The 10,413-nt window shown below is 56.1% G+C and overlaps 1 protein-coding gene across 1 annotated transcript in view; it reads left to right on the forward strand.

The window, feature by feature from the left end:
* Positions 1–10,413, forward strand: part of PTGFRN (prostaglandin F2 receptor inhibitor) — a 64,844-nt gene that overhangs the window by 24,032 nt on the left and 30,399 nt on the right. The gene's annotated exons all lie outside the window — the stretch shown is intronic.

Raw genomic sequence — 10,413 nt, forward strand, 5'->3', positions numbered from 1 at the left:
TGTGTATATATATATATGCACAATACTGGTAAAAGTTTACTTTAATGAAATTGTAATGCCTTCCATCACCTCCAGTCTATCAGCCTCCACCTTCTCTGGGTTCAGATTCTGATCTTCCCGGCAAACAGTCTTTTATTATTATTCTTATTATTCAGGATTTATATAGCGCCAACAGTTTACGCAGAGCTTTACAACATTAGGGCAGACAGTACAATACAATTCAATACAGGAGGAATCAGAGGGCCCTGCTCGTTAGAGCTTACAATCTAGGAGGTGATGTGTTTTTTGTTTTTTTTTACAACCATGTTATACTTGCTTGCTCTGTGTGATGGTTTTACACAGAGCAGGCAAGGAACGAGGAAATCTGGATGCCACACACCGGTCTGATAAGTGCTTTTATTAATAAAAGCACTTATCGTCAGACCGGTGTGCGGCTTCCAGATTTCCTCGTTCCTTGCCTCATCCTGCATCAGCCAGCACCTGGGACTCTTCCCGTTGAAGGATTCATACTTGCTTTCCTTTCCACTGATTTGAACCTACTTGAGCGGTGGAAACCTTTTCTGCCTGGTCTGCATCTCTGGATTTACACAGAGCAGGCCGGATCCTCCTCTTCTGGGGTCCCCCACCGGCACTTCTGGCTACTCCTTGCCTTCAGAGTGCCTCTATAGCAAGGTAAAGAAAACTTCTGCCTTTAGAACCACTCACGTCCCACCGAGGACTACATGTCCCATGAGGCATTGCTCCTCACACAATCACAAGTTCTCCAGCACTTACTGACATGTATGGACGGTGTACTGAGCTGTATGTGTGCTGCACTGTGTTTCCTGATATGTAAACAAATAATGCCTTCTGTATGCAGTCCAACTAGTCGGCTGACCGATTTATGAAAATGGTTGACAACTTTTTTCATAATCGATTTGTTGTTTCGGCCCTAGATGAAGTTGCCAAAAACTGACTCAACCCCTGGAAACTGCTGGAGACATCTAATGTGTGGGTTTTTTTGTTTTTTTGTTTTTGAGCCCCTTAAATGTCCAAGGAACCCGCCATGGATATGATGTATGAAGACCAATCTGTGGTCGGCACCAGCTGCTCCCCCTGGCTGATGGTATCTGAACTGTCCTAACCGGTTCCTCAATTCTGCACGCCTCTATTCATGGTGATTGATGTATATGTAGAATAGTGTAGTTGTTCTCCTTTCCCTGTCATATAATACCCCCCCTGTGTCCTATGACAGGAGGGGGGACAGCTGGGTCTCGGCGTTCTCCATCACAGCTGTCGTTTTTCTGCGCAATAATGTATGGGGGGGGAGAGCGGTGTCGGACCGAACAAATCTCCAGTTACATTTTGGGGGTTTAATTGGGACTCTGCTGGAAATGTCTCAACATGAATTAAGATGGGGGAGAACTCGGCTCGGTGTCACTCTGTGATCGTGGTATAGTGAGAGCCCGAGGGGTGCAGTGACACCATGGGTGGCGGTGGCCTTGGCTCAACGTCGCTCTATGATCAAGTTTGATAAGAGTCGGGGGTGAGGTGACACCATTGATGGGGGTGGCCTGACTCGGTGTCACTGTGGTTGGGGGTGGCCTGGATCGGTTTCACTCTGTGATGAAAATTGGAGTGGTGAGGTGACACCGTGGATGGGGGTGACCTTGGTTCTGTGTCACTCTGGTCAGGGTGAGGTGACGTCATGGATGGGGGTGACTTGGGCTCAGTGTCATTCTTAGATCAGGGTGTGATGAAGATCGGAGGGGTGATTTGACATGAATGGGAGTGACCCTGGATTGGTGTCATACTTTGGTCAGGGACAGGTGACACCATGGATGGGGGTTGACCTTGACTCTGTGTCACTCTTGGATCAAGGTGTGATCAAGATTGGAGGGGTGAGGAGACAGCATGCATGGGGGCAACCTTGTCTCGGTGTGCGTCTGTGATCAGGGTCAGGTGACACCATGGATGGGAATGACCTTGGCTCGGTGTGCGTCTGTGATCAGGGTGAGGTGACACCATGGTTGGGGATGACCTTGGCTCCGTGTCGATTGTTGACCAGGGTGAGGTGACACCGTGGATGGGGGCGGCCTTGGCTCTGTGTCGCTCTTTGCTTAGGGACAGGTGACACCATGGATGGGGTTGACCTTGGCTCTGTGTCACTCTTGGATCAAGGTGTGATGAAGATTGGAGGGGTGAGGAGACACCATGCATGGGGGCAACCTTGGCTCGGTGTGCGTCTGTGATCAGGGTCAGGTGACCCCATGGATGGGGGCAACCTTGGCTTTGTGTGCAGGGTGAAGGGACACCATGGATGGGGCTGTGAACTGGGCACAGAAGGTGGCACTCATCTCTTCTAGTGTAGGGGGGAGGGGCTGTACAAGATCAGAGCCGATTATACCATATGACTGGAATGTTAACCCTCTCTTGACCACAGATTGGATAATGGGACTCCTGAGTGTCGGAGTCGTGTCCTCTTTGGGTGACCCCACTATGACCCTGGATTACATTCTTCATAGCTGGCTGAGTTGTCCCCCAGAGCTGACACTCTAGCCGAGCTTCCAGCAGGTGAGATTATAGAGACTTCTCCTTCTCTTGTGAAATCTTTCCCTGTGAAAGGTGAGATGATTTAACCCCCTCCTCCCCGGGGCACCCAGCCAGGTATGATGGGCCAGTGATGATTGTCCTGTGGATTGTGCTCGGTGATGTCACCGGCAGGGCGAGGTGTCTGGCATGGTGACAGCTTCTCATCTTTCGGATCTGCAGGGACTTGTCCCAGGTCAGTGAAGGCTTGGAGAGCAGCACTGTGTGCGATGGGAAGTGTGTATAGATGCAGGGGGGGGGGGGCATACATTGTAACTTTGCATTCGCTCCCCCAGTGATCAGACTGTACAGTGTAACTTTGTCAAAGGAGGGAGAAGCATTTCCTCAATCCCCCCCACCACCACCACCACCACCAGTGATCAGACTGCACATTGTAACTTTGTAGCAAATCGCAAGGTGAGAGGCTGCAGCAGGGGGCTGATCTGTGTCAGACATTTGTGAACACAGCCAAGAACTACAACAGGAACCAGGATTTGCATGATCGTATCATCTCTGAGTTGGCGCCTCAGTCCACGAAAGTGCTCCCAGTGCATGCTGGGATTTGTGGTTCTGTGGAGGGTATCAGGACTTTGTAAGTGGTGGTTGGGTGATCCCCCTCCCCCTGTGTGGTGGAGAGGAGTATTGTGTGGATCCACCCCCCCTCCTAAATTGTGTGGATTCAGCAAGGATAATAGGACAGGTGTGTACTGAGACACCACATTCCTCCACCGAGGGATTGGCCTTCCTCTGTTTGTCCTGGGAGGGACTCGGCGTTGCAGTCCTGGAAACTGAAGAGGACCTGCCTGATCAGAGATCCCAGGAGATCCATCCATCCATGGGGGGGACTATATCTAGGGGGTGAAGGACCTGTCTGATCAGAGATCCCAGGAGATCCATCCATCCATGGGGGGGGACCTGTCTGATCAGAGATCCCAGGAGATCCGTCCATCCATGGGGGGGACTATATCTAGGGGGTGAAGGACCTGTCTGATCAGAGATCCCAGGAGATCCGTCCATCCATGGGGGGGACTATATCTAGGGGGTGAAGGACCTGTCTGATCAGAGATCCCAGGAGATCCGTCCATCCATGGGGGGGACTATATCTAGGGGGTGAAGGACCTGTCTGATCAGAGATCCCAGGAGATCCGTCCATCCATGGGGGGGGACTATATCTAGGGGGTGAAGGACCTGTCTGATCAGAGATCCCAGGAGATCCGTCCATCCATGGAGGGGACTATATGTAGAGGGTGAAGGACCTGTCTGATCAGAGATCCCAGGAGATCCGTCCATCCATGGGGGGGACTATATCTAGGGGGTGAAGGACCTGTCTGATCAGAGATCCCAGGAGATCCGTCCATCCATGGGGGGGGGACCTGTCTGATCAGAGATCCCAGGAGATCGTCCATCCATGGGGGGGAGGGGACTATATCTAGGGGGTGAAGGACCTGTCTGATCAGAGATCCCAGGAGATCCGTCCATCCATGGGGGGGACTATATCTAGGGGGTGAAGGACCTGTCTGATCAGAGATCCCTGGAGAACTGTCCATTTTTGGGGGATGGGTGCAGTCAGGGGTCCCCAACAGTATGGGGGTCACATTGTATATTTTACACACATTTGTGGGCAGAAAAAGATTGCAGTTTTATACCTGAACACACCCCAAGAAATCAGAGCCCCCCCTTCACATCAGAAGCGACCCCCTTACATCTGGGTGTCCCAATCTGAGCTCCCTGCACATTCTGGGGGTCCCCCCTAACATAAGGATTCCCATCAGTGCCCCCCCCCCTCCATGTCAGGGTTCCCATCAGAGTCCCCTCCCCCAATATATTATGGTCCCCACCAGAGTTCTCAGGAACATTTCGGGGTCCACATCAACATCAGAGGTCCCCCCCCCTCCAAATATATCAGTGTTCCCATCAGAATCCTTCCCCCTCCAATATATTGGGGTCCCAATCCCCTCCCAATATGTCAGGGTCCCCACCATCCTTAATGTGTTAGGGTTACAATCAGAGTCCCCTCCCTTCCTTATATCAGGGTCCCCCCTCAATATATTGGGTCCAAATCGGAGCCCCCCTTCTATATATGGGGATCCCCTTCCCCAATATATCAGGGTCCCAATCCCCCTTGTCCCAATATAATAGGGTCCTAACCAATCCCCCCTTTCTATATATCGGGTTCCCCTTCCACCCCCCCCAAATAATAGGGTCTCAATCAGAGTCCCAGCCCCCCCTTCTATATATAAGGGTCAACATCCCCCCCCCCCCCAATATATTAGTGTCCCAATCAGCTCCCCCCCCCCCTTCCTATTCTATATATCAGGGTCCCCCATCCCCCCAATATATCTGGGTCCCAATCAGCCCCCCTTTCTATATATCAGGTTCCTCTTCCACCCCCCCCCAATATATTAGGGTCCCCATCAGAGTCCCAGCCCCCCCTAATATATATATAATTTCCCCTTTCACCCCCCCTCAATATATTAGGGTCCCAGCCCCCCCTTATTTATATCAGGTTTCCCTTTCACCCTCCCCCCAATATATTAGGGTCATAGGATCAGAGTCCAGCCCCCCTTCTATATATCGGGTCCCAATCCCCCCCCCCTTTTCTATATATCAGGGTCACCTTCCTCGTCTCGTTTCCCGAAAGCATTAATCGCTCTGCGATCGTTTCTGGGGAAATAATTGTTGGGATTTTATTGCAAAAGTGAAACCAGAAAGTTGAATTCCAGGTGGTGAGTCATTTAGTGTGAGCGTCCCCCTCCCCTCCCCCCACCTCAGGCTGGTTGTCACCGGGACAGAGCAGATCCTCAGGAATTGTTCCGGGGGGGCTTGGGGTGACGCAGGGTGCAGATTGTAGTCAGGGAAGGGTTAAGTGCCCCCCCCCCCCAGGTTGACATACTTTGCCCCGGGATCGCTGGGCTCGCCGGGACACGTTTCTATGAATAGAAGTCCTGTTATCTGGATGGGGCCTCTGATTGGCTGCGGGTGACATCACAGGCGTGCGGTGAGGTCATCGGTCTGCGGTTAGAAGATCGGCCGTGACCCCGGGAGAGTCTTCTACAATTATTGTGTGTTGTGGTGACACTCCGCCCTCCTATCATAACTTCCCATAGAAAGTCCTCTTCTCCATTCTTCTCCTCGCCAGACACCGCCGCAGGGTGCGCCACCCAAAGGAGGGCCCCCTGATTGGCTGCCGGGAGCAGCACAGACACACAAGCGCTTGCTGCAGCACGCCGACATCTGTGTGACACCCGCCAACTGTCGTCGGCCCCTTCCAGTGTCGTCGCCCCTTCCGCTGTGGTCGGCCCCTTCCGCTGTGGTCGGGCCCTCCAGTGTCGTCGGGCCCCCTTCCGCTGTGGTCGGCCCCTTCCAGTGTCGTCGCCCCTTCCGCTGTGGTCGGCCCCTTCCGCTGTGGTCGGCCCCTTCCAGTGTCGTCGCCCCTTCCGCTGTGGTCGGCCCCTTCCGCTGTGGTCGGCCCCTTCCAGTGTCGTCGCCCCTTCCGCTGTGGTCGGCCCCTTCCGCTGTGGTCGGCCCTTCCAGTGTCGTCGCCCCTTCCGCTGTGGTCGGCCCCTTCCGCTGTGGTCGGCCCCTTCCGCTGTGGTCGGCCCCTTCCGCTGTCGTCGCCCCTTCCGCTGTGGTCGGCCCCTTCCGCTGTCGTCGCCCCTTCCGCTGTGGTCGGCCCCTTCCGCTGTCGTCGCCCCTTCCGCTGTGGTCGGCCCCTTCCAGTGTCGTCGGCCCTCCAGTGTCGTCGGCCCTTCCGCTGTGGTCGGCCCCTTCCGCTGTGGTCGGCCCTCCAGTGTCGTCGGCCCCTTCCGCTGTGGTCGGCCCCTTCCGCTGTGGTCGGCCCCTCCAGTGTCGTCGGCCCCTTCCGCTGTGGTCGGCCCTCCAGTGTGGTTGGCCCCTTCCAGTGTCGTCGGCCCCTTCCAGTGTGGTCGGCCCCTTCCACTGTGGTCGGCCCTCCAGTGTCGTCGGCCCCTTCCAGTGTCGTCGGCCCCTTCCGCTGTGGTCGGCCCTCCAGTGTCGTCGGCCCCTTCCAGTGTCGTCGCCCCTTCCGCTGTGGTCGGCCCCTTCCGCTGTGGTCGGCCCCTTCCAGTGTCGTCGCCCCTTCCGCTGTGGTCGGCCCCTTCCAGTGTCGTCGCCCTTCCGCTGTGGTCGGCCCCTTCCGCTGTGGTCGGCCCCTTTCCAGTGTCGTCGCCCCTTCCGCTGTGGTCGGCCCCTTCCAGTGTCGTCGCCCCTTCCGCTGTGGTCGGCCCCTTCCGCTGTGGTCGGCCCCTTCCGCTGTGGTCGGCCCCTTCCGCTGTGGTCGGCCCCTTCCGCTGTGGTCGGCCCTCCAGTGTCGTCGGCCCCTTCCGCTGTGGTCGGCCCTCCAGTGTGGTTGGCCCTCCAGTGTCGTCGGCCCCTTCCAGTGTGGTCGGCCCCTTCCGCTGTGGTCGGCCCTCCAGTGTCGTCGGCCCCTTCCAGTGTCGTCGCCCCTTCCGCTGTGGTCGGCCCCTTCCGCTGTGGTCGGCCCCTTCCAGTGTCGTCGCCCCTTCCGCTGTGGTCGGCCCCTTCCGCTGTGGTCGGCCCCTTCCAGTGTCGTCGCCCCTTCCGCTGTGGTCGGCCCCTTCCAGTGTCGTCGCCCCTTCCGCTGTGGTCGGCCCCTTCCGCTGTGGTCGGCCCCTTCCGCTGTGGTCGGCCCCTTCCGCTGTGGTCGGCCCTCCAGTGTCGTCGGCCCTCCAGTGTCGTTGGCCCCTTCCGCTGTGGTCGGCCCCTTCCGCTGTGGTCGGCCCCTTCCGCTGTGGTCGGCCCCTTCCGCTGTGGTCGGCCCCTTCCGCTGTGGTCGGCCCCTTCCGCTGTGGTTGGCCCTCCAGTGTCGTTGGCCCCTTCCAGTGTGGTCGGCCCTCCAGTGTGGTCGGCCCCTTCCGCTGTGGTCGGCCCTCCAGTGTCGTCGGCCCCTTCCAGTGTCGTCGCCCCTTCCGCTGTGGTCGGCCCCTTCCAGTGTCGTCGCCCCTTCCGCTGTGGTCGGCCCTCCAGTGTCGTCGGCCCTCCAGTGTCGTTGGCCCCTTCCGCTGTGGTCGGCCCTCCAGTGTGGTCGGCCCCTTCCAGTGTGGTCGGCCCTCCAGTGTCGTCGGCCCTCCAGTGTGGTCGGCCCCTTCCGCTGTGGTCGGCCCTCCAGTGTCGTCGGCCCCTTCCGCTGTGGTCGGCCCCTTCCAGTGTCGTCGGCCCTCCAACTGTCATTCTGCAGCAGCCTGAAGATGTAGGGAAGAGTTGTAGGACTTATTCTCTTTTCCTATAAATGGTGTCGGTTGTCTGGGGCCCCTTTACTTTTAGGAAGGGTCATGTGACTCATTTCCTATAGATAGTGCCGGTTGTCTAAGGGGACCCTTTTTACCCATGAAAAGGATCATGTGACTTGTTACATAGTTACATAGTAGGTGAGGTTGAAAAAAGACACAAGTCCATCAAGTCCAACCTATGTGTGTGATTATATGTCATATTACATTACATATCCCTGTGTATTGCGGTCATTCAGGTGATTATCTAATAGTTTCTTGAAGCTATCAATGCTCCCCGCTGAGACCACCGCCTGTGGAAGGGAATTCCACATCCTTGCCGCTCTTACAGTAAAGAACCCTCTACATAGTTTAAGGTTAAACCTCTTTTCTTCTAATTTTAATGAGTGGCCACGAGTCTTGGTAAACTCTCTTCTGCGAAAAAGTTTTATCCCTATTGAGGGGTCACCAGTCCGGTATTTGTAAATTGAAATCATATCCCCTCTCAAGCGTCTCCTCTCCAGAGAGAATAAGTTCAGTGCTCGCAACCTTTCCTCATAACTAAGATCCTCCAGACCCTTTATTAGCTTTGTTGCCCTTCTTTGAACTCGCTCCATTTCCAGTACATCCTTCCTGAGGACTGGTGCCCAGAACTGGGACCGCATACTCTAGGTGCGGCCGGACCAGAGTCTAAAGTTACCTCTTCCATTACATGGTGCTGGTTCTCTGGGGGCCCCTTCTTATCCTTGGCGTCATGTGACTCTCTATCCTTATCTTGTACGTGGTGCTGATTGTCTAGGGGACCCCTTAACCTCCAGTAGGGGTCATGTGACTCATTCCCCTCCACCCTATACATGGTGCCCATTGTCTTGGGAACCTTTTTCCCTCCAGCAGGGGTCATGTGACTTGTTCCCTTATCCTATACATGGTGCTGGTTGTCTGGGGGGGGGGGGGGGGGGGGGGGGAGCACATTCTCTGGCCTCAGTTGTCTGGGGGCCCCTTTACATCTGGGATGGGTCATGTGACTTGTTCCCTCTTCCTATACATGATGCCAATTATCTGGGGACCCCTTTACCTTCCAGTAGGTGTCATGTGACTCCTACTCTCATTCTATAGATGGTGCCGGTTGTCTGGGGGACCCCTGTACCGTGACTTGTACCCTCATCCTATACATGGTGTCCCTTGTCTTCAAGGGGGGGGGGAGACCCTTTTACCTCCTGAGAAGTGTCATGTGACTTGTTCCCCCTTCCTATACATGGTGCCGGTTTTCTTGGGGCCCCTTTACCTTTTTGGAAAGTGTCAATTGACTCATTTTCCTTATCTTTTTAAGGGGTGCCGGTTTGTCTAGGGGGGGGGCCCCCTTTACTTCCAGACGGTGTCATGTGACTCCTGATCTCCTATACATGGTGCCGGTTGTCTGGGGGGGCCCCTTTACCCAGAGCACTTAGTCCTGTGTACAGAGTGGGGGAGGGGTGTGTACCCTAAAGTGACACTTCAGGTCATTGGGGATGGGTGGGCTGATTTCAGCCAGTCATCTTCTGGGGTTCCCTCCCTCCAGCTCTAGTCCTCTTATTATTGATGGACATGTATCGCCGACATCTGCAGCGGCGCTGTATAGAGAGAAGACATGGAGGAATCTGTATATAAAGGAGAGCGCTGGGCCCAGGAGCTGACAATCTAAGACCAGCTTCCCCCACCTGCCGCCTCTTTCCTCATTTCTGTAGAATGTAGCAGGAGGAGTGAGACTGCGGTATCTGGGAGAGATGTATAACCTCCTGATGTCCAGGTAGATGTGAATGTTGGGGGGGGGGGAAGGGCGCCCCCCCCCCATACAGTATATGGGGGGGGGGCGGGGGGGGAGGCGCCCCCCCCCTGCTGTACATTATATAGGGGGGCGCCTCCCCGCTGTACATTATGAGGGGAGGGCGGCCCCCCATGTACAGTATATTGGGGGATGGGGAGGGGCAGCCCCCCATGTACAGTATATGGGGGGGAGGGGAGGGCGGCCCCCCCCACTGTACATTATATGGGGGAGGGCGGCCCCCCATGTACAGTATATTGGGGGATGGGAGAGCAGCCCCCCATGTACAGTATATGGGGGGGGAGGGGAGGGCGGCCCCCCCCGCTGTACATTATATGAGGGGAGGGCGGCCCCCCATGTACAGTATATGGGGGGGGAGGGGAGGGCGGCCCCCCCCGCTGTACATTATATGAGGGGAGGGCGGCCCCCCATGTACAGTATATGGGGGGGAGGGGAGGGCGGCCCCCCCGCTGTACATTATATGAGGGGAGGGCGGCCCCCCATGTACAGTATATAAGGGGAGGGGAGGGCGGGCCCCCCCCCCCCCGCTGTACGTTATATGGGGGGAGGGCGGCCCCCGATGTACAGTATATTGGGGGATGGGAGGGCAGTCCCCCCGATGTACAGTATACGGGGGGGAGGGAGGCCCCCCGATGTACAGTATACGGGGGTCTGTACGGCGCCCGCTCTGTCTGGACAGGATGGAGGATCAGCGCTGACAGCTTCTTAATTGATGTGAAAATTCTGATCCTCTATAATAAGGATCTCCCTCCGCCGCCGCACCGGGTAATTGGTGGG

This window comes from Aquarana catesbeiana, linkage group LG02 (assembly GCF_042186555.1).
Source record: "Aquarana catesbeiana isolate 2022-GZ linkage group LG02, ASM4218655v1, whole genome shotgun sequence".
NCBI lineage: Eukaryota > Metazoa > Chordata > Amphibia > Anura > Ranidae > Aquarana > Aquarana catesbeiana.